The sequence below is a fragment of the Ambystoma mexicanum genome, chromosome 13 (assembly GCF_040938575.1).
Source record: "Ambystoma mexicanum isolate Mex_15411 chromosome 13, UKY_AmexF1_1, whole genome shotgun sequence".
In the NCBI taxonomy this organism is placed as follows: domain Eukaryota; kingdom Metazoa; phylum Chordata; class Amphibia; order Caudata; family Ambystomatidae; genus Ambystoma; species Ambystoma mexicanum.
In genome coordinates, this window is record NC_090938.1 from 342,659,137 (window position 1) to 342,685,909 (window position 26,773).

Genomic DNA, 26,773 nt, shown 5'->3' on the forward strand with positions numbered 1-26,773 from the left:
CCCCAAAAGTGCCATACAGATATGAAACAGGTAAGGCCTGAGTGATAGGCGTGCCAAGGAGTACTCGACGTGCATGCCACAGAAACGCGAAACATGCAACAAGTGAGAGACATAAAATGGGGTTTTTCACTTTAAGAAAATAACATATAATATATTGAATACAATTTTTTGTTTACTTCTTAAAAGGTGTTTTATTGAGCTGTAGCCTTCCTCTTAGAGAGCAGGACTAAGAAGCCCGGCTGGAGCATTTCAGCACATTTTTATTTCCTTTTGGCGATCGCTGTGTCAGGGTGTTGGGTTGGGGCTCCAAGATTGCCGAACACCAGGCGAGCAGTCTATCATGGGGAACAGTTTAGTATACAACACCGGTGCGATGAAGGTACATGGCCTACTGTGCATTTTAAGCACCACCTATAAGCCGAAACCGTTGCATTGAAGTACAGGTAGGAGGGAGATGACATGTGAAGAGGGACACACGACTTGTTTTTTTTTGGGTTATTTATTTGTTAAATATTGTTGGTTGTTTATCGTCTAATTGACTGCCTTGGGCCATGCTTACCTCTTTGGCCATTCCCACCCACTCCTTGCCCCTCCCACCCAAAACTCAACCCCTGGTATCTATGTTGTTTCTAAGCAGTCTGCTGTGAGTTAATGGCTTAATTGCCGCTGTAAATGGCTACCGGTATAATAACAAAAATCTTACCCAATTCTACCTGACCTTAACTCACTACCCCACCCCCTCTATTCCCACCTCTCCCCTCTCACCCAATCTACCCTTATCCCCACCCTACTCTACCACCACTGACTATACCCCAAACCACTCTACACCTACCCCACTCTTCGCTACCCACAATATCCCACACCACTGTACACCTACCCTACCCACTGCCCCACCCCACTGTACCCCTATCCATCAAACCACTGTAGACTGGCAAGGTGACACGAGGTCCTTTGATCCCAATAGATTTCGCCCAGCCTTTCCATATCTTCATATCACTACCGAGTTAAGGTACGTGTTTGTTGAGTCTTCAACTTACCCCAGACCTACGCTAGTTGTTCAAGATCAGACAGGCAGTCAAAGTGAACAGGCACGCCTTTGACAGTGTCTCTTCGGATGTAGGTAGATGCACAAAGTATTCTATTCTGAGGTCCATGCATTCTGCCATGTAAGCGCCAAACAGCCCTTTCACAGGAAGACCCTTCAAAAAGTAAAGACTCCGCTTTCTGTATGTTGGCATGTAGCACGTAGCCCATCTTGGCAGATAGCGTACATCACATTGCATCTAGTGGTGGCCCTATGTTGTGATTCTTCACTTGCCAAATCATAGCAGTGCTAAAAGGTCATGGCCAAGAGGCCTCAGCGGCAGGGGATCTGCGTCCAGTGCAAATTGGCACATGCCAAAACGTCCTGAACAATGGAGAAGGCAAAGAAGTTTCATTAGTGGTGTAATGGGAGGATAAATCGTGTTCCAGATGTTGGGGACATCCCTCAGACCTGTTAAGGGCCTCCATCACACCACTGAGGAATTATCCTTGTTTGTTACTGTTTGCAATGAATGATTGAAGGAGTTGCGTATCTTCAGATCTATAGATTCCTGCTATGATATGACATGATATTGTATTTGAATCGTACTCATACACGCGTGTTTCAGAGCGTGACGAGGCAAGGGAGGGGAAGAAGGGAGGACAAAACAGCGATCTTCCTAGGCCCAGTGACATTGAGAATGCTCAAGTGCAGGGGAGAGGGAGGGAGGAAAGTGCAAGGAGAGGGGCGAGGTGGAACGTGCCTAGGAAGGGATAAAAACAACAACAACTGGTAGCGCAGCCAGCAGGGTGGCAAGTGCGAGGTTTAAAGCGCAGACAAGGGGTGTCTGATAAGTGCAGGTAAGGGCACTGTAGGGTTACAGATACAGACCCAAGTGCAAGGATTGCGTGCAAGGTTTGCCAGGAGGCAGTGCAGGTGTGCGGCTGGGTGGGCAGGGACCTTGGCCCGAAATCAGAGGGTAGCCAGGTGCACGGAGCCGAAGCAGACAGATCAGCAGGGGAGCGGAAGAGCAAAGGCAGAAGCAAAGAGGAAGGTCTTGAGGTGCTTCCGGAACCAGAGATGGTTCTCCTCAAGTTTCAGTGTGGCAGGCAGGCTGTTCCAGAGGGAGGCCCCAGCTGAGGAAAGAGATCTACCCCCAACTCGTTGCTTGGAGAAGCGACCGGCCCTGAGGGAGTTGGAGGTGGATGAGAAAAGAGCTCGAGTGGGAAGGTATTTACGGAGGGAGAGTTGAAGGTATTTTGGACCCAGGCCCCAGTAAGCCTTGTGGACAATGCAGAGGGACTTGAATTTAACCCTTGCAGCCTCTGGGAGCAATGAAAAGATTTCAGGGCTGGAGAGATACGATCCCTGGGCTTCAGACCAAGGAAACGTCTTGCAGTCCTGTTCTGGATGAGTTGCAGAGGACAGAGAGAAGAAGCAGGCAGATTTAGAAAGAGGCTGTTGCAGTAGTCTAGCCTAGAGAGAATCAGAGCTCTAGATACAGTAAGCTTCTGGGGGAAGGAGAGGAAAGGAACAATGCCTCTGCAAATGTACAGTTGGTAGTTTGACTTCTTAGAGATGTCAGAGATGTGAGAAGAAAAGGAGAGTGTGGAGTCGAAGATGACCCCAAGGTTCTTAGCCTCAAAGGTGGGAGCAGGAAGAGGGCCAAGGGAGGCCGGCCAGAGAGTGGCAGGAAAGGAGGGTGCAGGTGTGCCGATGAGGAGAATCTCTGCCTAAATGGGATTAAGGCAGAGATCATTGGCGGCAGACCAGTCCTGGATGGCAGACAGACGGTCAGAGATGAGGGAGGGAAGCCTGAAAACAAGCAGAGTGTCATCCGCATAGCACTGAAAGTTGAAGCAGAGAGCTGCAATGCGGTGGGAAATGGGTGCCAGGTATTGGTTGAACAGCCAGGGAGAGAGGTTAGACCCGTGGGGAACACCACAAGTAGAGAATGAGATGGCGAAAAGGAAGGACCCAAGTTGGACCTGGGAGGGCCGATCAGAGTGGAAAGAGGTCATCCAGGCCAGGGCCTGATCAGTGATACCCGGCTTATCACGGAGACAGTTGAGCAGGATGGCATGGTTGACCGTGTCAAAGGCAGAAGAGAAATCGAGTAGGATGAGGACCCAAAAGGGATGTTAGAGTCATGGTTGGACAGCAGGTCTTCACAGGTGTTCAGGAGAGCAGTTTCCATGCTTCTGACAGCTCTGAAGCCAGGCTGATGGTCATGGAGACAACCAACAGAGTCGGTGTGAAGATTAAGCTGGGAGATGGTCAGCTTTTCCAAGAGTTTGCCCTGGAAAGGAGTGATAGAAACCTGCGAAGTTAGCCGGGCCGGAGGGGTCGGCTGTGGAATTTTTGAGAAGAGGGTGCACAAGAGAATGCTTCAGAGTGGAGGGGTAGATTCCACAGGTGATGGAATGGTTACAGAAGTCGGCCAGATTCAGAGCAAGGGTGTCAATGTGGTCCTTGATGGTTTTGGACGAACAGGGAAGAACCTGTTTTGACTGGAATCACACAATCTCCTGGGCTTGCGCCAATCTGGTTTCCAACCAAGCCACGGCACTGAATCGGCCTTACTGGACCTAAAGATTCAACAGGATGATATCAAAGATGCCAAGAAGCAAGCCCTCCTCTTGTTACTGGGCCTGTCTGCAGCCTTCGACCATGTATACATATTGAATAAATCAAAAAGGCAGCCTATGATCGAGCCAGCCAGGAGTCAACCTGGAATTAGTCAAATGTGTTATCCATTGCGCCACTGGACCGCTGCTACAGCGTGAGCAGGAGTCAGCACTTTTGTAACGAAACAGAAGTTTCCTGCTTGAGACACAGTGAGAAACGTACTTCTCATTTTTACAAGGAGAGGTAGAAAAAAACGCTACAAGCCCACAATGAGCAGGTGAGCGAGCGTGTGCCATCATGAGAAACTTAGTTCTCATTTTTCCCAGAGGAGAGGTAGAAAAAACGCACTAACTACGAACAAACAATGTGCTTTTGTGTGCCATGCGTGACAAGGCTCATTTTTAAATACTTTCTAGAACAAAAAGGCAGCATGCGAACGAGCCAGCCAGGAGTCGAACCTGGAATCTACTGCTCCGTAGGCAGACGCGTTATCCATTGCGCCACTGGCCCTCTGCTGCAGTTACTCTTGGAATCAGCACTTTTGTTACGACGCAGAGGCTCATCATGCGGATTGAGCCATCATGAGCAACTTAGTTCTCATTTTTATAAGGAGAGGTGGTTGAAAACACGCCTACGAACTGACAATGAGCAGGCGTGTGCCATGTGTTAGAGACATCATGAGAAATAACGTAGTTCCCATTTTTTCTCCCGAGTAGAGGTAGAAACACGCTGCAACAGTGACTACAAACACACAATGAGCTTTCGAGTGCCTTGCGTGAGAAGGCTCATTTTTAAATACAGAACAAAAAGGCAGCATTTGAAAGAGCCAGCCAGGAGTCGAACCTGGAATCTTCTGCTCCGTAGGCAGACGCGTTATCCATTGCGCCACTGGCCCGCTGCTGCACTGTGTGCTGCATTCAGCACTTTTGTTACGAACCAGAGGCTCAGGTCGGGCTGCCTGAGACATCACGAGAAACTTTGTTCTCATTTTTACAGCGAGAGGTAGGAAAAACGCTACCAACACACAATAAGCAGGCGTGTGACATGTGTTAAAGAAGGCTCATTTTTAAATACTTTATTGAAAACAATACATACACACATCTGACAAAGAACACATTTGGCATCAGATACTGCCCGGATTGCAACTCTCTGCACGTATTTTCTGGCGAGATTTACGGACCAAGCATCTCATTTATTGTACGATAGCACTCACATTTTCATGCGCAAATAACAGATTTAGACTGTTTTCACTTTTTAGTATTGTACCATTTTATGTGCTCGGTGCTCTTCAGTGTTAAATCCGCGGGAGAGGATGATCTGTACCCAGATCAACCCCAAAAGTCCCATACAGATATGAAACAGATAAGGCCTGAGTGATAGGCGTGCCAAGGAGTACTCGACATGCATGCCACAGAAACGCGAAACATGCAACAAGTGAGAGACATAAAATGGGGTTTTTCACTTTAAGAAATAACATATAATATATTGAATACAATTTTTTGTTTACTTCTTAAAAGGTGTTTTATTGAGCTGCAGCCTTCCTCTTAGAGAGCAGGACTAAGAAGCCCGGCTGGAGCATTTCAGCACATTTTTATTTCCTTTTGGCGATCGCTGTGTCAGGGTGTTGGGTTGGGGCTCCAAGATTGCCGAACACCAGGCGAGCAGTCTATCATGGGGAACAGTTTAGTATACAACACCGGTGCGATGAAGGTACATGGCCTACTGTGCATTTTAAGCACCACCTATAAGCCGAAACCGTTGCATTGAAGTACAGGTAGGAGGGAGATGACATGTGAAGAGGGACACACGACTTGTTTTTTTTTGGGTTATTTATTTGTTAAATATTGTTGGTTGTTTATCGTCTAATTGACTGCCTTGGGCCATGCTTACCTCTTTGGCCATTCCCACCCACTCCTTGCCCCTCCCACCCAAAACTCAACCCCTGGTATCTATGTTGTTTCTAAGCAGTCTGCTGTGAGTTAATGGCTTAATTGCCGCTGTAAATGGCTACCGGTATAATAACAAAAATCTTACCCAATTCTACCTGACCTTAACTCACTACCCCACCCCCTCTATTCCCACCTCTCCCCTCTCACCCAATCTACCCTTATCCCCACCCTACTCTACCACCACTGACTATACCCCAAACCACTCTACACCTACCCCACTCTTCGCTACCCACAATATCCCACACCACTGTACACCTACCCTACCCACTGCCCCACCCCACTGTACCCCTATCCATCAAACCACTGTAGACTGGCAAGGTGACACGAGGTCCTTTGATCCCAATAGATTTCGCCCAGCCTTTCCATATCTTCATATCACTACCGAGTTAAGGTACGTGTTTGTTGAGTCTTCAACCTACCCCAGACCTACGCTAGTTGTTCAAGATCAGACAGGCAGTCAAAGTGAACAGGCACGCCTTTGACAGTGTCTCTTCGGATGTAGGTAGATGCACAAAGTATTCTATTCTGAGGTCCATGCATTCTGCCATGTAAGCGCCAAACAGCCCTTTCACAGGAAGACCCTTCAAAAAGTAAAGACTCCGCTTTCTGTATGTTGGCATGTAGCACGTAGCCCATCTTGGCAGATAGCGTACATCACATTGCATCTAGTGGTGGCCCTATGTTGTGATTCTTCACTTGCCAAATCATAGCAGTGCTAAAAGGTCATGGCCAAGAGGCCTCAGCGGCAGGGGATCTGCGTCCAGTGCAAATTGGCACATGCCAAAACGTCCTGAACAATGGAGAAGGCAAAGAAGTTTCATTAGTGGTGTAATGGGAGGATAAATCGTGTTCCAGATGTTGGGGACATCCCTCAGACCTGTTAAGGGCCTCCATCACACCACTGAGGAATTATCCTTGTTTGTTACTGTTTGCAATGAATGATTGAAGGAGTTGCGTATCTTCAGATCTATAGATTCCTGCTATGATATGACATGATATTGTATTTGAATCGTACTCATACACGCGTGTTTCAGAGCGTGACGAGGCAAGGGAGGGGAAGAAGGGAGGACAAAACAGCGATCTTCCTAGGCCCAGTGACATTGAGAATGCTCAAGTGCAGGGGAGAGGGAGGGAGGAAAGCGCAAGGAGAGGGGCGAGGTGGAACGTGCCTAGGAAGGGATAAAAACAACAACAACTGGTAGCGCAGCCAGCAGGGTGGCAAGTGCGAGGTTTAAAGCGCAGACAAGGGGTGTCTGATAAGTGCAGGTAAGGGCACTGTAGGGTTACAGATACAGACCCAAGTGCAAGGATTGCGTGCAAGGGTTGCCAGGAGGCAGTGCAGGTGTGCGGCTGGGTGGGCAGGGACCTTGGCCCGAAATCAGAGGGTAGCCAGGTGCACGGAGCCGAAGCAGACAGATCAGCAGGGGAGCGGAAGAGCAAAGGCAGAAGCAAAGAGGAAGGTCTTGAGGTGCTTCCGGAACCAGAGATGGTTCTCCTCAAGTTTCAGTGTGGCAGGCAGGCTGTTCCAGAGGGAGGCCCCAGCTGAGGAAAGAGATCTACCCCCAACTCGTTGCTTGGAGAAGCGACCGGCCCTGAGGGAGTTGGAGGTGGATGAGAAAAGAGCTCGAGTGGGAAGGTATTTACGGAGGGAGAGTTGAAGGTATTTTGGACCCAGGCCCCAGTAAGCCTTGTGGACAATGCAGAGGGACTTGAATTTAACCCTTGCAGCCACTGGGAGCAATGAAAAGATTTCAGGGCTGGAGAGATACGATCCCTGGGCTTCAGACCAAGGAAACGTCTTGCAGTCCTGTTCTGGATGAGTTGCAGAGGACAGAGAGAAGAAGCAGGCAGATTTAGAAAGAGGCTGTTGCAGTAGTCTAGCCTAGAGAGAATCAGAGCTCTAGATACAGTAAGCTTCTGGGGGAAGGAGAGGAAAGGAACAATGCCTCTGCAAATGTACAGTTGGTAGTTTGACTTCTTAGAGATGTCAGAGATGTGAGAAGAAAAGGAGAGTGTGGAGTCGAAGATGACCCCAAGGTTCTTAGCCTCAAAGGTGGGAGCAGGAAGAGGGCCAAGGGAGGCCGGCCAGAGAGTGGCAGGAAAGGAGGGTGCAGGTGTGCCGATGAGGAGAATCTCTGCCTAAATGGGATTAAGGCAGAGATCATTGGCGGCAGACCAGTCCTGGATGGCAGACAGACGGTCAGAGATGAGGGAGGGAAGCCTGAAAACAAGCAGAGTGTCATCCGCATAGCACTGAAAGTTGAAGCAGAGAGCTGCAATGCGGTGGGAAATGGGTGCCAGGTATTGGTTGAACAGCCAGGGAGAGAGGTTAGACCCGTGGGGAACACCACAAGTAGAGAATGAGATGGCGAAAAGGAAGGACCCAAGTTGGACCTGGGAGGGCCGATCAGAGTGGAAAGAGGTCATCCAGGCCAGGGCCTGATCAGTGATACCCGGCTTATCACGGAGACAGTTGAGCAGGATGGCATGGTTGACCGTGTCAAAGGCAGAAGAGAAATCGAGTAGGATGAGGACCCAAAAGGGATGTTAGAGTCATGGTTGGACAGCAGGTCTTCACAGGTGTTCAGGAGAGCAGTTTCCATGCTTCTGACAGCTCTGAAGCCAGGCTGATGGTCATGGAGACAACCAACAGAGTCGGTGTGAAGATTAAGCTGGGAGATGGTCAGCTTTTCCAAGAGTTTGCCCTGGAAAGGAGTGATAGAAACCTGCGAAGTTAGCCGGGCCGGAGGGGTCGGCTGTGGAATTTTTGAGAAGAGGGTGCACAAGAGAATGCTTCAGAGTGGAGGGGAAGATTCCACAGGTGATGGAATGGTTACAGAAGTCGGCCAGATTCAGAGCAAGGGTGTCAATGTGGTCCTTGATGGTTTTGGACGAACAGGGAAGAACCTGTTTTGACTGGAATCACACAATCTCCTGGGCTTGCGCCAATCTGGTTTCCAACCAAGCCACGGCACTGAATCGGCCTTACTGGACCTAAAGATTCAACAGGATGATATCAAAGATGCCAAGAAGCAAGCCCTCCTCTTGTTACTGGGCCTGTCTGCAGCCTTCGACCATGTATACATATTGAATAAATCAAAAAGGCAGCCTATGATCGAGCCAGCCAGGAGTCAACCTGGAATTAGTCAAATGTGTTATCCATTGCGCCACTGGACCGCTGCTACAGCGTGAGCAGGAGTCAGCACTTTTGTAACGAAACAGAAGTTTCCTGCTTGAGACACAGTGAGAAACGTACTTCTCATTTTTACAAGGAGAGGTAGAAAAAAACGCTACAAGCCCACAATGAGCAGGTGAGCGAGCGTGTGCCATCATGAGAAACTTAGTTCTCATTTTTCCCAGAGGAGAGGTAGAAAAAACGCACTAACTACGAACAAACAATGTGCTTTTGTGTGCCATGCGTGACAAGGCTCATTTTTAAATACTTTCTAGAACAAAAAGGCAGCATGCGAACGAGCCAGCCAGGAGTCGAACCTGGAATCTTCTGCTCCGTAGGCAGACGCGTTATCCATTGCGCCACTGGCCCTCTGCTGCAGTGACTCTTGGAATCAGCACTTTTGTTACGACGCAGAGGCTCATCATGCGGATTGAGCCATAATGAGCAACTTAGTTCTCATTTTTATAAGGAGAGGTGGTTGAAAACACGCCTACGAACTGACAATGAGCAGGCGTGTGCCATGTGTTAGAGACATCATGAGAAATAACGTAGTTCCCATTTTTTCTCCCGAGTAGAGGTAGAAACACGCTGCAACAGTGACTACAAACACACAATGAGCTTTCGAGTGCCTTGCGTGAGAAGGCTCATTTTTAAATACAGAACAAAAAGGCAGCATTTGAACGAGCCAGCCAGGAGTCGAACCTGGAATCTTCTGCTCCGTAGGCAGACGCGTTATCCATTGCGCTACTGGCCCGCTGCTGCACTGTCAGCTGCATTCAGCACTTTTGTTACGAACCAGAGGCTCAGGTCGGGCTGCCTGAGACATCACGAGAAACTTTGTTCTCATTTTTACAGCGAGAGGTAGGAAAAACGCTACCAACACACAATAAGCAGGCGTGTGACATGTGTTAAAGAAGGCTCATTTTTAAATACTTTATTGAAAACAATACATACAAACATCTGACAAAGAACGCATTTGGCATCAGATACTGCCCAGATTGCAACTCTCTGCACGTATTTTCTGGCGAGTTCTACGGACCAAGCATCTCATTTATTGTACTATAGCACTCACATTTTCATGCGCAAATAACAGATTTAGACTGTTTTCACTTTTTAGTATTGTACCATTTTATGTGCTCGGTGCTCTTCAGTGTTAAATCCGCGGGAGAGGATGATCTGTACCCAGATCAACCCCAAAAGTGCCATACAGATATGAAACAGATAAGGCCTGAGTGATAGGCGTGCCAAGGAGTACTCGACGTGCATGCCACAGAAACGCGAAACATGCAACAAGTGAGAGACATAAAATGGGGTTTTTCACTTTAAGAAATAACATATAATATATTGAATACAATTTTTTGTTTACTTCTTAAAAGGTGTTTTATTGAGCTGTAGCCTTCCTCTTAGAGAGCAGGACTAAGAAGCCCGGCTGGAGCATTTCAGCACATTTTTATTTCCTTTTGGCGATCGCTGTGTCAGGGTGTTGGGTTGGGGCTCCAAGATTGCCGAACACCAGGCGAGCAGTCTATCATGGGGAACAGTTTAGTATACAACACCGGTGCGATGAAGGCACATGGCCTACTGTGCATTTTAAGCACCACCTATAAGCCGAAACCGTTGCATTGAAGTACAGGTAGGAGGGAGATGACATGTGAAGAGGGACACACGACTTGTTTTTTTTTGGGTTATTTATTTGTTAAATATTGTTGGTTGTTTATCGTCTAATTGACTGCCTTGGGCCATGCTTACCTCTTTGGCCATTCCCACCCACTCCTTGCCCCTCCCACCCAAAACTCAACCCCTGGTATCTATGTTGTTTCTAAGCAGTCTGCTGTGAGTTAATGGCTTAATTGCCGCTGTAAATGGCTACCGGTATAATAACAAAAATCTTACCCAATTCTACCTGTCCTTAACTCACTACCCCACCCCCTCTATTCCCACCTCTCCCCTCTCACCCAATCTACCCTTATCCCCACCCTACTCTACCACCACTGACTATACCCCAAACCACTCTACACCTACCCCACTCTTCGCTACCCACAATATCCCACACCACTGTACACCTACCCTACCCACTGCCCCACCCCACTGTACCCCTATCCATCAAACCACTGTAGACTGGCAAGGTGACACGAGGTCCTTTGATCCCAATAGATTTCGCCCAGCCTTTCCATATCTTCAGATCACTACCGAGTTAAGGTACGTGTTTGTTGAGTCATCAACTTACCCCAGACCTACGCTAGTTGTTCAAGATCAGACAGGCAGTCAAAGTGAACAGGCACGCCTTTGACAGTGTCTCTTCGGATGTAGGTAGATGCACAAAGTATTCTATTCTGAGGTCCATGCATTCTGCCATGTAAGCGCCAAACAGCCCTTTCACGGGAAGACCCTTCAAAAAGTAAAGACTCCGCTTTCTGTATGTTGGCATGTAGCACGTAGCCCATCTTGGCAGATAGCGTACATCACATTGCATCTAGTGGTGGCCCCATGTTGTGATTCTTCACTTGCCAAATCATAGCAGTGCTAAAAGGTCATGGCCAAGAGGCCTCAGCGGCAGGGGATCTGCGTCCAGTGCAAATTGGCACATGCCAAAACGTCCTGAACAATGGAGAAGGCAAAGAAGTTTCATTAGTGGTGTAATGGGAGGATAAATCGTGTTCCAGATGTTGGGGACATCCCTCAGACCTGTTAAGGGCCTCCATCACACCACTGAGGAATCATCCTTGTTTGTTACTGTTTGCAATGAATGATTGAAGGAGTTGCGTATCTTCAGATCTATAGATTCCTGCTATGATATGACATGATATTGTATTTGAATCGTACTCATACACGCGTGTTTCAGAGCGTGACGAGGCAAGGGAGGGGAAGAAGGGAGGACAAAACAGCGATCTTCCTAGGCCCAGTGACATTGAGAATGCTCAAGTGCAGGGTAGAGGGAGGGAGGAAAGTGCAAGGAGAGGGGCGAGGTGGAACGTGCCGAGGAAGGGATAAAAACAACAACAACTGGTAGCGCAGCCAGCAGGGTGGCAAGTGCGAGGTTTAAAGCGCAGACAAGGGGTGTCTGATAAGTGCAGGTAAGGGCACTGTAGGGTTACAGATACAGACCCAAGTGCAAGGATTGCGTGCAAGGGTTGCCAGGAGGCAGTGCAGGTGTGCGGCTGGGTGGGCAGGGACCTTGGCCCGAAATCAGAGGGTAGCCAGGTGCACGGAGCCGAAGCAGACAGATCAGCAGGGGAGCGGAAGAGCAAAGGCAGAAGCAAAGAGGAAGGTCTATAGGTGCTTCCGGAACCAGAGATGGTTCTCCTCAAGTTTCAGTGTGGCAGGCAGGCTGTTCCAGAGGGAGGCCCCAGCTGAGGAAAGAGATCTACCCCCAACTCGTTGCTTGGAGAAGCGACCGGCCCTGAGGGAGTTGGAGGTGGAGGAGAAAAGAGCTCGAGTGGGAAGGTATTTACGGAGGGAGAGTTGAAGGTATTTTGGACCCAGGCCCCAGTAAGCCTTGTGGACAATGCAGAGGGACTTGAATTTAACCCTTGCAGCCACTGGGAGCAATGAAAAGATTTCAGGGCTGGAGAGATACGATCCCTGGGCTTCAGACCAAGGAAACGTCTTGCAGTCCTGTTCTGGATGAGTTGCAGAGGACAGAGAGAAGAAGCAGGCAGATTTAGAAAGAGGCTGTTGCAGTAGTCTAGCCTAGAGAGAATCAGAGCTCTAGATACAGTAAGCTTCCGGGGGAAGGAGAGGAAAGGAACAATACCTCTGCAAATGTACAGTTGGTAGTTTGACTTCTTAGAGATGTCAGAGATGTGAGAAGAAAAGGAGAGTGTGGAGTCGAAGATGACCCCAAGGTTCTTAGCCTCAAAGGTGGGAGCAGGAAGAGGGCCAAGGGAGGCCGGCCAGAGAGTGGCAGGAAAGGAGGGTGCAGGTGTGCCGATGAGGAGAATCTCTGCCTAAATGGGATTAAGGCAGAGATCATTGGCGGCAGACCAGTCCTGGATGGCAGACAGACGGTCAGAGATGAGGGAGGGAAGCCTGAAAACAAGCAGAGTGTCATCCGCATAGCACTGAAAGTTGAAGCAGAGAGCTGCAATGCGGTGGGAAATGGGTGCCAGGTATTGGTTGAACAGCCAGGGAGAGAGGTTAGACCCGTGGGGAACACCACAAGTAGAGAATGAGATGGCGAAAAGGAAGGACCCAAGTTGGACCTGGGAGGGCCGATCAGAGTGGAAAGAGGTCATCCAGGCCAGGGCCTGATCAGTGATACCCGGCTTATCACGGAGACAGTTGAGCAGGATGGCATGGTTGACCGTGTCAAAGGCAGAAGAGAAATCGAGTAGGATGAGGACCCAAAAGGGATGTTAGAGTCATGGTTGGACAGCAGGTCTTCACAGGTGTTCAGGAGAGCAGTTTCCATGCTTCTGACAGCTCTGAAGCCAGGCTGATGGTCATGGAGACAACCAACAGAGTCGGTGTGAAGATTAAGCTGGGAGATGGTCAGCTTTTCCAAGAGTTTGCCCTGGAAAGGAGTGATAGAAACCTGCGAAGTTAGCCGGGCCGGAGGGGTCGGCTGTGGAATTTTTGAGAAGAGGGTGCACAAGAGAATGCTTCAGAGTGGAGGGGAAGATTCCACAGGTGATGGAATGGTTACAGAAGTCGGCCAGATTCAGAGCAAGGGTGTCAATGTGGTCCTTGATGGTTTTGGACGAACAGGGAAGAACCTGTTTTGAATGGAATCACACAATCTCCTGGGCTTGCGCCAATCTGGTTTCCAACCAAGCCACGGCACTGAATCGGCCTTACTGGACCTAAAGATTCAACAGGATGATATCAAAGATGCCAAGAAGCAAGCCCTCCTCTTGTTACTGGGCCTGTCTGCAGCCTTCGACCATGTATACATATTGAATAAATCAAAAAGGCAGCCTATGATCGAGCCAGCCAGGAGTCAACCTGGAATTAGTCAAATGTGTTATCCATTGCGCCACTGGACCGCTGCTACAGCGTGAGCAGGAGTCAGCACTTTTGTAACGAAACAGAAGTTTCCTGCTTGAGACACAGTGAGAAACGTACTTCTCATTTTTACAAGGAGAGGTAGAAAAAAACACTACAAGCCCACAATGAGCAGGTGAGCGAGCGTGTGCCATCATGAGAAACTTAGTTCTCATTTTTCCCAGAGGAGAGGTAGAAAAAACGCACTAACTACGAACAAACAATGTGCTTTTGTGTGCCATGCGTGACAAGGCTCATTTTTAAATACTTTCTAGAACAAAAAGGCAGCATGCGAACGAGCCAGCCAGGAGTCGAACCTGGAATCTTCTGCTCCGTAGGCAGACGTTATCCATTGCGCCACTGACCCTCTGCTGCAGTGACTCTTGGAATCAGCACTTTTGTTACGACGCAGAGGCTCATCATGCGGATTGAGCCATCATGAGCAACTTAGTTCTCATTTTTATAAGGAGAGGTGGTTGAAAACACGCCTACGAACTGACAATGAGCAGGCGTGTGCCATGTGTTAGAGACATCATGAGAAATAACGTAGTTCCCATTTTTTCTCCCGAGTAGAGGTAGAAACACGCTGCAACAGTGACTACAAACACACAATGAGCTTTCGAGTGCCTTGCGTGAGAAGGCTCATTTTTAAATACAGAACAAAAAGGCAGCATTTGAACGAGCCAGCCAGGAGTCGAACCTGGAATCTTCTGCTCCGTAGGCAGACGCGTTATCCATTGCGCCACTGGCCCGCTGCTGCACTGTGTGCTGCATTCAGCACTTTTGTTACGAACCAGAGGCTCAGGTCGGGCTGCCTGAGACATCACGAGAAACTTTGTTCTCATTTTTACAGCGAGAGGTAGGAAAAACGCTACCAACACACAATAAGCAGGCGTGTGACATGTGTTAAAGAAGGCTCATTTTTAAATACTTTATTGAAAACAATACATACACACATCTGACAAAGAACACATTTGGCATCAGATACTGCCCGGATTGCAACTCTCTGCACGTATTTTCTGGCGAGATTTACGGACCAAGCATCTCATTTATTGTACGATAGCACTCACATTTTCATGCGCAAATAACAGATTTAGACTGTTTTCACTTTTTAGTATTGTACCATTTTATGTGCTCGGTGCTCTTCAGTGTTAAATCCGCGGGAGAGGATGATCTGTACCCAGATCAACCCCAAAAGTGCCATACAGATATGAAACAGGTAAGGCCTGAGTGATAGGCGTGCCAAGGAGTACTCGACGTGCATGCCACAGAAACGCGAAACATGCAACAAGTGAGAGACATAAAATGGGGTTTTTCACTTTAAGAAAATAACATATAATATATTGAATACAATTTTTTGTTTACTTCTTAAAAGGTGTTTTATTGAGCTGTAGCCTTCCTCTTAGAGAGCAGGACTAAGAAGCCCGGCTGGAGCATTTCAGCACATTTTTATTTCCTTTTGGCGATCGCTGTGTCAGGGTGTTGGGTTGGGGCTCCAAGATTGCCGAACACCAGGCGAGCAGTCTATCATGGGGAACAGTTTAGTATACAACACCGGTGCGATGAAGGTACATGGCCTACTGTGCATTTTAAGCACCACCTATAAGCCGAAACCGTTGCATTGAAGTACAGGTAGGAGGGAGATGACATGTGAAGAGGGACACACGACTTGTTTTTTTTTGGGTTATTTATTTGTTAAATATTGTTGGTTGTTTATCGTCTAATTGACTGCCTTGGGCCATGCTTACCTCTTTGGCCATTCCCACCCACTCCTTGCCCCTCCCACCCAAAACTCAACCCCTGGTATCTATGTTGTTTCTAAGCAGTCTGCTGTGAGTTAATGGCTTAATTGCCGCTGTAAATGGCTACCGGTATAATAACAAAAATCTTACCCAATTCTACCTGACCTTAACTCACTACCCCACCCCCTCTATTCCCACCTCTCCCCTCTCACCCAATCTACCCTTATCCCCACCCTACTCTACCACCACTGACTATACCCCAAACCACTCTACACCTACCCCACTCTTCGCTACCCACAATATCCCACACCACTGTACACCTACCCTACCCACTGCCCCACCCCACTGTACCCCTATCCATCAAACCACTGTAGACTGGCAAGGTGACACGAGGTCCTTTGATCCCAATAGATTTCGCCCAGCCTTTCCATATCTTCATATCACTACTGAGTTAAGGTACGTGTTTGTTGAGTCTTCAACTTACCCCAGACCTACGCTAGTTGTTCAAGATCAGACAGGCAGTCAAAGTGAACAGGCACGCCTTTGACAGTGTCTCTTCGGATGTAGGTAGATGCACAAAGTATTCTATTCTGAGGTCCATGCATTCTGCCATGTAAGCGCCAAACAGCCCTTTCACAGGAAGACCCTTCAAAAAGTAAAGACTCCGCTTTCTGTATGTTGGCATGTAGCACGTAGCCCATCTTGGCAGATAGCGTACATCACATTGCATCTAGTGGTGGCCCTATGTTGTGATTCTTCACTTGCCAAATCATAGCAGTGCTAAAAGGTCATGGCCAAGAGGCCTCAGCGGCAGGGGATCTGCGTCCAGTGCAAATTGGCACATGCCAAAACGTCCTGAACAATGGAGAAGGCAAAGAAGTTTCATTAGTGGTGTAATGGGAGGATAAATCGTGTTCCAGATGTTGGGGACATCCCTCAGACCTGTTAAGGGCCTCCATCACACCACTGAGGAATTATCCTTGTTTGTTACTGTTTGCAATGAATGATTGAAGGAGTTGCGTATCTTCAGATCTATAGATTCCTGCTATGATATGACATGATATTGTATTTGAATCGTACTCATACACGCGTGTTTCAGAGCGTGACGAGGCAAGGGAGGGGAAGAAGGGAGGACAAAACAGCGATCTTCCTAGGCCCAGTGACATTGAGAATGCTCAAGTGCAGGGGAGAGGGAGGGAGGAAAGTGCAAGGAGAGGGGCGAGGTGGAACGTGCCTAGGAAGGGATAAAAACAACAACAACTGGTAGCGCAGCCAGCAGGGTGGCAAGTGCGAGGTTTAAAGCGCAGACAAGGGGTGTCTGATAAGTGCAGGTAAGGGCACTGTAGGGTTACAGATACAGACCCAAGTGCAAGGATTGCGTGCAAGGTTTGCCAGGAGGCAGTGCAGGTGTGCGGCTGGGTGGGCAGGGACCTTGGCCCGAAATCAGAGGGTAGCCAGGTGCACGGAGCCGAAGCAGACAGATCAGCAGGGGAGCGGAAGAGCAAAGGCAGAAGCAAAGAGGAAGGTCTTGAGGTGCTTCCGGAACCAGAGATGGTTCTCCTCAAGTTTCAGTGTGGCAGGCAGGCTGTTCCAGAGGGAGGCCCCAGCTGAGGAAAGAGATCTACCCCCAACTCGTTGCTTGGAGAAGCGACCGGCCCTGAGGGAGTTGGAGGTGGATGAGAAAAGAGCTCGAGTGGGAAGGTATTTACGGAGGGAGAGTTGAAGGTATTTTGGACCCAGGCCCCAGTAAGCCTTGTGGACAATGCAGAGGGACTTGAATTTAACCCTTGCAGCCTCTGGGAGCAATGAAAAGATTTCAGGGCTGGAGAGATACGATCCCTGGGCTTCAGACCAAGGAAACGTCTTGCAGTCCTGTTCTGGATGAGTTGCAGAGGACAGAGAGAAGAAGCAGGCAGATTTAGAAAGAGGCTGTTGCAGTAGTCTAGCCTAGAGAGAATCAGAGCTCTAGATACAGTAAGCTTCTGGGGGAAGGAGAGGAAAGGAACAATGCCTCTGCAAATGTACAGTTGGTAGTTTGACTTCTTAGAGATGTCAGAGATGTGAGAAGAAAAGGAGAGTGTGGAGTCGAAGATGACCCCAAGGTTCTTAGCCTCAAAGGTGGGAGCAGGAAGAGGGCCAAGGGAGGCCGGCCAGAGAGTGGCAGGAAAGGAGGGTGCAGGTGTGCCGATGAGGAGAATCTCTGCCTAAATGGGATTAAGGCAGAGATCATTGGCGGCAGACCAGTCCTGGATGGCAGACAGACGGTCAGAGATGAGGGAGGGAAGCCTGAAAACAAGCAGAGTGTCATCCGCATAGCACTGAAAGTTGAAGCAGAGAGCTGCAATGCGGTGGGAAATGGGTGCCAGGTATTGGTTGAACAGCCAGGGAGAGAGGTTAGACCCGTGGGGAACACCACAAGTAGAGAATGAGATGGCGAAAAGGAAGGACCCAAGTTGGACCTGGGAGGGCCGATCAGAGTGGAAAGAGGTCATCCAGGCCAGGGCCTGATCAGTGATACCCGGCTTATCACGGAGACAGTTGAGCAGGATGGCATGGTTGACCGTGTCAAAGGCAGAAGAGAAATCGAGTAGGATGAGGACCCAAAAGGGATGTTAGAGTCATGGTTGGACAGCAGGTCTTCACAGGTGTTCAGGAGAGCAGTTTCCATGCTTCTGACAGCTCTGAAGCCAGGCTGATGGTCATGGAGACAACCAACAGAGTCGGTGTGAAGATTAAGCTGGGAGATGGTCAGCTTTTCCAAGAGTTTGCCCTGGAAAGGAGTGATAGAAACCTGCGAAGTTAGCCGGGCCGGAGGGGTCGGCTGTGGAATTTTTGAGAAGAGGGTGCACAAGAGAATGCTTCAGAGTGGAGGGGAAGATTCCACAGGTGATGGAATGGTTACAGAAGTCGGCCAGATTCAGAGCAAGGGTGTCAATGTGGTCCTTGATGGTTTTGGACGAACAGGGAAGAACCTGTTTTGACTGGAATCACACAATCTCCTGGGCTTGCGCCAATCTGGTTTCCAACCAAGCCACGGCACTGAATCGGCCTCACTGGACCTAAAGATTCAACAGGATGATATCAAAGATGCCAAGAAGCAAGCCCTCCTCTTGTTACTGGGCCTGTCTGCAGCCTTCGACCATGTATACATATTGAATAAATCAAAAAGGCAGCCTATGATCGAGCCAGCCAGGAGTCAACCTGGAATTAGTCAAATGTGTTATCCATTGCGCCACTGGACCGCTGCTACAGCGTGAGCAGGAGTCAGCACTTTTGTAACGAAACAGAAGTTTCCTGCTTGAGACACAGTGAGAAACGTACTTCTCATTTTTACAAGGAGAGGTAGAAAAAAACACTACAAGCCCACAATGAGCAGGTGAGCGAGCGTGTGCCATCATGAGAAACTTAGTTCTCATTTTTCCCAGAGGAGAGGTAGAAAAAACGCACTAACTACGAACAAACAATGTGCTTTTGTGTGCCATGCGTGACAAGGCTCATTTTTAAATACTTTCTAGAACAAAAAGGCAGCATGCGAACGAGCCAGCCAGGAGTCGAACCTGGAATCTTCTGCTCCGTAGGCAGACGCGTTATCCATTGCGCCACTGACCCTCTGCTGCAGTGACTCTTGGAATCAGCACTTTTGTTACGACGCAGAGGCTCATCATGCGGATTGAGCCATCATGAGCAACTTAGTTCTCATTTTTATAAGGAGAGGTGGTTGAAAACACGCCTACGAACTGACAATGAGCAGGCGTGTGCCATGTGTTAGAGACATCATGAGAAATAACGTAGTTCCCATTTTTTCTCCCGAGTAGAGGTAGAAACACGCTGCAACAGTGACTACAAACACACAATGAGCTTTCGAGTGCCTTGCGTGAGAAGGCTCATTTTTAAATACAGAACAAAAAGGCAGCATTTGAACGAGCCAGCCAGGAGTCGAACCTGGAATCTTCTGCTCCGTAGGCAGACGCGTTATCCATTGCGCCACTGGCCCGCTGCTGCACTGTGTGCTGCATTCAGCACTTTTGTTACGAACCAGAGGCTCAGGTCGGGCTGCCTGAGACATCACGAGAAACTTTGTTCTCATTTTTACAGCGAGAGGTAGGAAAAACGCTACCAACACACAATAAGCAGGCGTGTGACATGTGTTAAAGAAGGCTCATTTTTAAATACTTTATTGAAAACAATACATACACACATCTGACAAAGAACACATTTGGCATCAGATACTGCCCGGATAGCAACTCTCTGCACGTATTTTCTGGCGAGATTTACGGACCAAGCATCTCATTTATTGTACGATAGCACTCACATTTTCATGCGCAAATAACAGATTTAGACTGTTTTCACTTTTTAGTATTGTACCATTTTATGTGCTCGGTGCTCTTCAGTGTTAAATCCGCGGGAGAGGATGATCTGTACCCAGATCAACCCCAAAAGTGCCATACAGATATGAAACAGGTAAGGCCTGAGTGATAGGCGTGCCAAGGAGTACTCGACGTGCATGCCACAGAAACGCGAAACATGCAACAAGTGAGAGACATAAAATGGGGTTTTTCACTTTAAGAAAATAACATATAATATATTGAATACAATTTTTTGTTTACTTCTTAAAAGGTGTTTTATTGAGCTGTAGCCTTCCTCTTAGAGAGCAGGACTAAGAAGCCCGGCTGGAGCATTTCAGCACATTTTTATTTCCTTTTGGCGATCGCTGTGTCAGGGTGTTGGGTTGGGGCTCCAAGATTGCCGAACACCAGGCGAGCAGTCTATCATGGGGAACAGTTTAGTATACAACACCGGTGCGATGAAGGTACATGGCCTACTGTGCATTTTAAGCACCACCTATAAGCCGAAACCGTTGCATTGAAGTACAGGTAGGAGGGAGATGACATGTGAAGAGGGACACACGACTTGTTTTTTTTTGGGTTATTTATTTGTTAAATATTGTTGGTTGTTTATCGTCTAATTGACTGCCTTGGGCCATGCTTACCTCTTTGGCCATTCCCACCCACTCCTTGCCCCTCCCACCCAAAACTCAACCCCTGGTATCTATGTTGTTTCTAAGCAGTCTGCTGTGAGTTAATGGCTTAATTGCCGCTGTAAATGGCTACCGGTATAATAACAAAAATCTTACCCAATTCTACCTGACCTTAACTCACTACCCCACCCCCTCTATTCCCACCTCTCCCCTCTCACCCAATCTACCCTTATCCCCACCCTACTCTACCACCACTGACTATACCCCAAACCACTCTACACCTACCCCACTCTTCGCTACCCACAATATCCCACACCACTGTACACCTACCCTACCCACTGCCCCACCCCACTGTACCCCTATCCATCAAACCACTGTAGACTGGCAAGGTGACACGAGGTCCTTTGATCCCAATAGATTTCGCCCAGCCTTTCCATATCTTCATATCACTACCGAGTTAAGGTACGTGTTTGTTGAGTCTTCAACTTACCCCAGACCTACGCTAGTTGTTCAAGATCAGACAGGCAGTCAAAGTGAACAGGCACGCCTTTGACAGTGTCTCTTCGGATGTAGGTAGATGCACAAAGTATTCTATTCTGAGGTCCATGCATTCTGCCATGTAAGCGCCAAACAGCCCTTTCACAGGAAGACCCTTCAAAAAGTAAAGACTCCGCTTTCTGTATGTTGGCATGTAGCACGTAGCCCATCTTGGCAGATAGCGTACATCACATTGCATCTAGTGGTGGCCCTATGTTGTGATTCTTCACTTGCCAAATCATAGCAGTGCTAAAAGGTCATGGCCAAGAGGCCTCAGCGGCAGGGGATCTGCGTCCAGTGCAAATTGGCACATGCCAAAACGTCCTGAACAATGGAGAAGGCAAAGAAGTTTCATTAGTGGTGTAATGGGAGGATAAATCGTGTTCCAGATGTTGGGGACATCCCTCAGACCTGTTAAGGGCCTCCATCACACCACTGAGGAATTATCCTTGTTTGTTACTGTTTGCAATGAATGATTGAAGGAGTTGCGTATCTTCAGATCTATAGATTCCTGCTATGATATGACATGATATTGTATTTGAATCGTACTCATACACGCGTGTTTCAGAGCGTGACGAGGCAAGGGAGGGGAAGAAGGGAGGACAAAACAGCGATCTTCCTAGGCCCAGTGACATTGAGAATGCTCAAGTGCAGGGGAGAGGGAGGGAGGAAAGTGCAAGGAGAGGGGCGAGGTGGAACGTGCCTAGGAAGGGATAAAAACAACAACAACTGGTAGCGCAGCCAGCAGGGTGGCAAGTGCGAGGTTTAAAGCGCAGACAAGGGGTGTCTGATAAGTGCAGGTAAGGGCACTGTAGGGTTACAGATACAGACCCAAGTGCAAGGATTGCGTGCAAGGTTTGCCAGGAGGCAGTGCAGGTGTGCGGCTGGGTGGGCAGGGACCTTGGCCCGAAATCAGAGGGTAGCCAGGTGCACGGAGCCGAAGCAGACAGATCAGCAGGGGAGCGGAAGAGCAAAGGCAGAAGCAAAGAGGAAGGTCTTGAGGTGCTTCCGGAACCAGAGATGGTTCTCCTCAAGTTTCAGTGTGGCAGGCAGGCTGTTCCAGAGGGAGGCCCCAGCTGAGGAAAGAGATCTACCCCCAACTCGTTGCTTGGAGAAGCGACCGGCCCTGAGGGAGTTGGAGGTGGATGAGAAAAGAGCTCGAGTGGGAAGGTATTTACGGAGGGAGAGTTGAAGGTATTTTGGACCCAGGCCCCAGTAAGCCTTGTGGACAATGCAGAGGGACTTGAATTTAACCCTTGCAGCCTCTGGGAGCAATGAAAAGATTTCAGGGCTGGAGAGATACGATCCCTGGGCTTCAGACCAAGGAAACGTCTTGCAGTCCTGTTCTGGATGAGTTGCAGAGGACAGAGAGAAGAAGCAGGCAGATTTAGAAAGAGGCTGTTGCAGTAGTCTAGCCTAGAGAGAATCAGAGCTCTAGATACAGTAAGCTTCTGGGGGAAGGAGAGGAAAGGAACAATGCCTCTGCAAATGTACAGTTGGTAGTTTGACTTCTTAGAGATGTCAGAGATGTGAGAAGAAAAGGAGAGTGTGGAGTCGAAGATGACCCCAAGGTTCTTAGCCTCAAAGGTGGGAGCAGGAAGAGGGCCAAGGGAGGCCGGCCAGAGAGTGGCAGGAAAGGAGGGTGCAGGTGTGCCGATGAGGAGAATCTCTGCCTAAATGGGATTAAGGCAGAGATCATTGGCGGCAGACCAGTCCTGGATGGCAGACAGACGGTCAGAGATGAGGGAGGGAAGCCTGAAAACAAGCAGAGTGTCATCCGCATAGCACTGAAAGTTGAAGCAGAGAGCTGCAATGCGGTGGGAAATGGGTGCCAGGTATTGGTTGAACAGCCAGGGAGAGAGGTTAGACCCGTGGGGAACACCACAAGTAGAGAATGAGATGGCGAAAAGGAAGGACCCAAGTTGGACCTGGGAGGGCCGATCAGAGTGGAAAGAGGTCATCCAGGCCAGGGCCTGATCAGTGATACCCGGCTTATCACGGAGACAGTTGAGCAGGATGGCATGGTTGACCGTGTCAAAGGCAGAAGAGAAATCGAGTAGGATGAGGACCCAAAAGGGATGTTAGAGTCATGGTTGGACAGCAGGTCTTCACAGGTGTTCAGGAGAGCAGTTTCCATGCTTCTGACAGCTCTGAAGCCAGGCTGATGGTCATGGAGACAACCAACAGAGTCGGTGTGAAGATTAAGCTGGGAGATGGTCAGCTTTTCCAAGAGTTTGCCCTGGAAAGGAGTGATAGAAACCTGCGAAGTTAGCCGGGCCGGAGGGGTCGGCTGTGGAATTTTTGAGAAGAGGGTGCACAAGAGAATGCTTCAGAGTGGAGGGGTAGATTCCACAGGTGATGGAATGGTTACAGAAGTCGGCCAGATTCAGAGCAAGGGTGTCAATGTGGTCCTTGATGGTTTTGGACGAACAGGGAAGAACCTGTTTTGACTGGAATCACACAATCTCCTGGGCTTGCGCCAATCTGGTTTCCAACCAAGCCACGGCACTGAATCGGCCTTACTGGACCTAAAGATTCAACAGGATGATATCAAAGATGCCAAGAAGCAAGCCCTCCTCTTGTTACTGGGCCTGTCTGCAGCCTTCGACCATGTATACATATTGAATAAATCAAAAAGGCAGCCTATGATCGAGCCAGCCAGGAGTCAACCTGGAATTAGTCAAATGTGTTATCCATTGCGCCACTGGACCGCTGCTACAGCGTGAGCAGGAGTCAGCACTTTTGTAACGAAACAGAAGTTTCCTGCTTGAGACACAGTGAGAAACGTACTTCTCATTTTTACAAGGAGAGGTAGAAAAAAACGCTACAAGCCCACAATGAGCAGGTGAGCGAGCGTGTGCCATCATGAGAAACTTAGTTCTCATTTTTCCCAGAGGAGAGGTAGAAAAAACGCACTAACTACGAACAAACAATGTGCTTTTGTGTGCCATGCGTGACAAGGCTCATTTTTAAATACTTTCTAGAACAAAAAGGCAGCATGCGAACGAGCCAGCCAGGAGTCGAACCTGGAATCTTCTGCTCCGTAGGCAGACGCGTTATCCATTGCGCCACTGGCCCTCTGCTGCAGTGACTCTTGGAATCAGCACTTTTGTTACGACGCAGAGGCTCATCATGCGGATTGAGCCATCATGAGCAACTTAGTTCTCATTTTTATAAGGAGAGGTGGTTGAAAACACGCCTACGAACTGACAATGAGCAGGCGTGTGCCATGTGTTAGAGACATCATGAGAAATAACGTAGTTCCCATTTTTTCTCCCGAGTAGAGGTAGAAACACGCTGCAACAGTGACTACAAACACACAATGAGCTTTCGAGTGCCTTGCGTGAGAAGGCTCGTTTTAAAATACAGAACAAAAAGGCAGCATTTGAACGAGCCAGCCAGGAGTCGAACCTGGAATCTTCGGCTCCGTAGGCAGACGCGTTATCCATTGCGCCACTGGCCCGCTGCTGCACTGTGAGCTGCATTCAGCACTTTTGTTACGAACCAGAGGCTCAGGTCGGGCTGCCTGAGACATCACGAGAAACTTTGTTCTCATTTTTACAGCGAGAGGTAGGAAAAACGCTACCAACACACAATAAGCAGGCGTGTGACATGTGTTAAAGAAGGCTCATTTTTAAATACTTTATTGAAAACAATACATACACACAAAGAACGCATTTGGCATCAGATACTGCCCGGATTGCAACTCTCTGCACGTATTTTCTGGCGAGTTCTACGGACCAAGCATCTCATTTATTGTACGATAGCACTCACATTTTCATGCGCAAATAACAGATTTAGACTGTTTTCACTTTTTAGTATTGTACCATTTTATGTGCTCGGTGCTCTTCAGTGTTAAATCCGCGGGAGAGGATGATCTGTACCCAGATCAACCCCAAAAGTGCCATACAGATATGAAACAGGTAAGGCCTGAGTGATAGGCGTGCCAAGGAGTACTCGACGTGCATGCCACAGAAACGCGAAACATGCAACAAGTGAGAGACATAAAATGGGGTTTTTCACTTTAAGAAAATAACATATAATATATTGAATACAATTTTTTGTTTACTTCTTAAAAGGTGTTTTATTGAGCTGTAGCCTTCCTCTTAGAGAGCAGGACTAAGAAGCCCGGCTGGAGCATTTCAGCACATTTTTATTTCCTTTTGGCGATCGCTGTGTCAGGGTGTTGGGTTGGGGCTCCAAGATTGCCGAACACCAGGCGAGCAGTCTATCATGGGGAACAGTTTAGTATACAACACCGGTGCGATGAAGGTACATGGCCTACTGTGCATTTTAAGCACCACCTATAAGCCGAAACCGTTGCATTGAAGTACAGGTAGGAGGGAGATGACATGTGAAGAGGGACACACGACTTGTTTTTTTTTGGGTTATTTATTTGTTAAATATTGTTGGTTGTTTATCGTCTAATTGACTGCCTTGGGCCATGCTTACCTCTTTGGCCATTCCCACCCACTCCTTGCCCCTCCCACCCAAAACTCAACCCCTGGTATCTATGTTGTTTCTAAGCAGTCTGCTGTGAGTTAATGGCTTAATTGCCGCTGTAAATGGCTACCGGTATAATAACAAAAATCTTAACCAATTCTACCTGACCTTAACTCACTACCCCACCCCCTCTATTCCCACCTCTCCCCTCTCACCCAATCTACCCTTATCCCCACCCTACTCTACCACCACTGACTATACCCCAAACCACTCTACACCTACCCCACTCTTCGCTACCCACAATATCCCACACCACTGTACACCTACCCTACCCACTGCCCCACCCCACTGTACCCCTATCCATCAAACCACTGTAGACTGGCAAGGTGACACGAGGTCCTTTGATCCCAATAGATTTCGCCCAGCCTTTCCATATCTTCATATCACTACCGAGTTAAGGTACGTGTTTGTTGAGTCTTCAACTTACCCCAGACCTACGCTAGTTGTTCAAGATCAGACAGGCAGTCAAAGTGAACAGGCACGCCTTTGACAGTGTCTCTTCGGATGTAGGTAGATGCACAAAGTATTCTATTCTGAGGTCCATGCATTCTGCCATGTAAGCGCCAAACAGCCCTTTCACAGGAAGACCCTTCAAAAAGTAAAGACTCCGCTTTCTGTATGTTGGCATGTAGCACGTAGCCCATCTTGGCAGATAGCGTACATCACATTGCATCTAGTGGTGGCCCTATGTTGTGATTCTTCACTTGCCAAATCATAGCAGTGCTAAAAGGTCATGGCCAAGAGGCCTCAGCGGCAGGGGATCTGCGTCCAGTGCAAATTGGCACATGCCAAAACGTCCTGAACAATGGAGAAGGCAAAGAAGTTTCATTAGTGGTGTAATGGGAGGATAAATCGTGTTCCAGATGTTGGGGACATCCCTCAGACCTGTTAAGGGCCTCCATCACACCACTGAGGAATTATCCTTGTTTGTTACTGTTTGCAATGAATGATTGAAGGAGTTGCGTATCTTCAGATCTATAGATTCCTGCTATGATATGACATGATATTGTATTTGAATCGTACTCATACACGCGTGTTTCAGAGCGTGACGAGGCAAGGGAGGGGAAGAAGGGAGGACAAAACAGCGATCTTCCTAGGCCCAGTGACATTGAGAATGCTCAAGTGCAGGGGAGAGGGAGGGAGGAAAGTGCAAGGAGAGGGGCGAGGTGGAACGTGCCTAGGAAGGGATAAAAACAACAACAACTGGTAGCGCAGCCAGCAGGGTGGCAAGTGCGAGGTTTAAAGCGCAGACAA

General features: G+C 48.5%; 9 non-coding genes across 9 annotated transcripts; all 9 read right to left on the minus strand.

The window, feature by feature from the left end:
* Positions 1-4,089: 4,089 nt before the first annotated feature.
* Positions 4,090-4,162, minus strand: TRNAR-ACG (transfer RNA arginine (anticodon ACG)). The gene has a single exon. It is a non-coding gene; the product is annotated as a tRNA-Arg (tRNA).
* A 312-nt stretch (positions 4,163-4,474) lies between these two features.
* Positions 4,475-4,547, minus strand: TRNAR-ACG (transfer RNA arginine (anticodon ACG)). Its single transcript has one exon. It is a non-coding gene; the product is annotated as a tRNA-Arg (tRNA).
* Positions 4,548-9,072: 4,525 nt separating this feature from the next.
* TRNAR-ACG (transfer RNA arginine (anticodon ACG)) lies at positions 9,073-9,145 on the minus strand. The gene has a single exon. It is a non-coding gene; the product is annotated as a tRNA-Arg (tRNA).
* A 312-nt stretch (positions 9,146-9,457) lies between these two features.
* TRNAR-ACG (transfer RNA arginine (anticodon ACG)) lies at positions 9,458-9,530 on the minus strand. Its single transcript has one exon. It is a non-coding gene; the product is annotated as a tRNA-Arg (tRNA).
* Positions 9,531-14,438: 4,908 nt separating this feature from the next.
* On the minus strand, positions 14,439-14,511 carry TRNAR-ACG (transfer RNA arginine (anticodon ACG)). Its single transcript has one exon. It is a non-coding gene; the product is annotated as a tRNA-Arg (tRNA).
* A 4,526-nt stretch (positions 14,512-19,037) lies between these two features.
* TRNAR-ACG (transfer RNA arginine (anticodon ACG)) lies at positions 19,038-19,110 on the minus strand. Its single transcript has one exon. It is a non-coding gene; the product is annotated as a tRNA-Arg (tRNA).
* A 312-nt stretch (positions 19,111-19,422) lies between these two features.
* TRNAR-ACG (transfer RNA arginine (anticodon ACG)) lies at positions 19,423-19,495 on the minus strand. The gene has a single exon. It is a non-coding gene; the product is annotated as a tRNA-Arg (tRNA).
* Positions 19,496-24,021: 4,526 nt separating this feature from the next.
* Positions 24,022-24,094, minus strand: TRNAR-ACG (transfer RNA arginine (anticodon ACG)). The gene has a single exon. It is a non-coding gene; the product is annotated as a tRNA-Arg (tRNA).
* Positions 24,095-24,406: 312 nt separating this feature from the next.
* On the minus strand, positions 24,407-24,479 carry TRNAR-ACG (transfer RNA arginine (anticodon ACG)). Its single transcript has one exon. It is a non-coding gene; the product is annotated as a tRNA-Arg (tRNA).
* Positions 24,480-26,773: the final 2,294 nt, after the last annotated feature.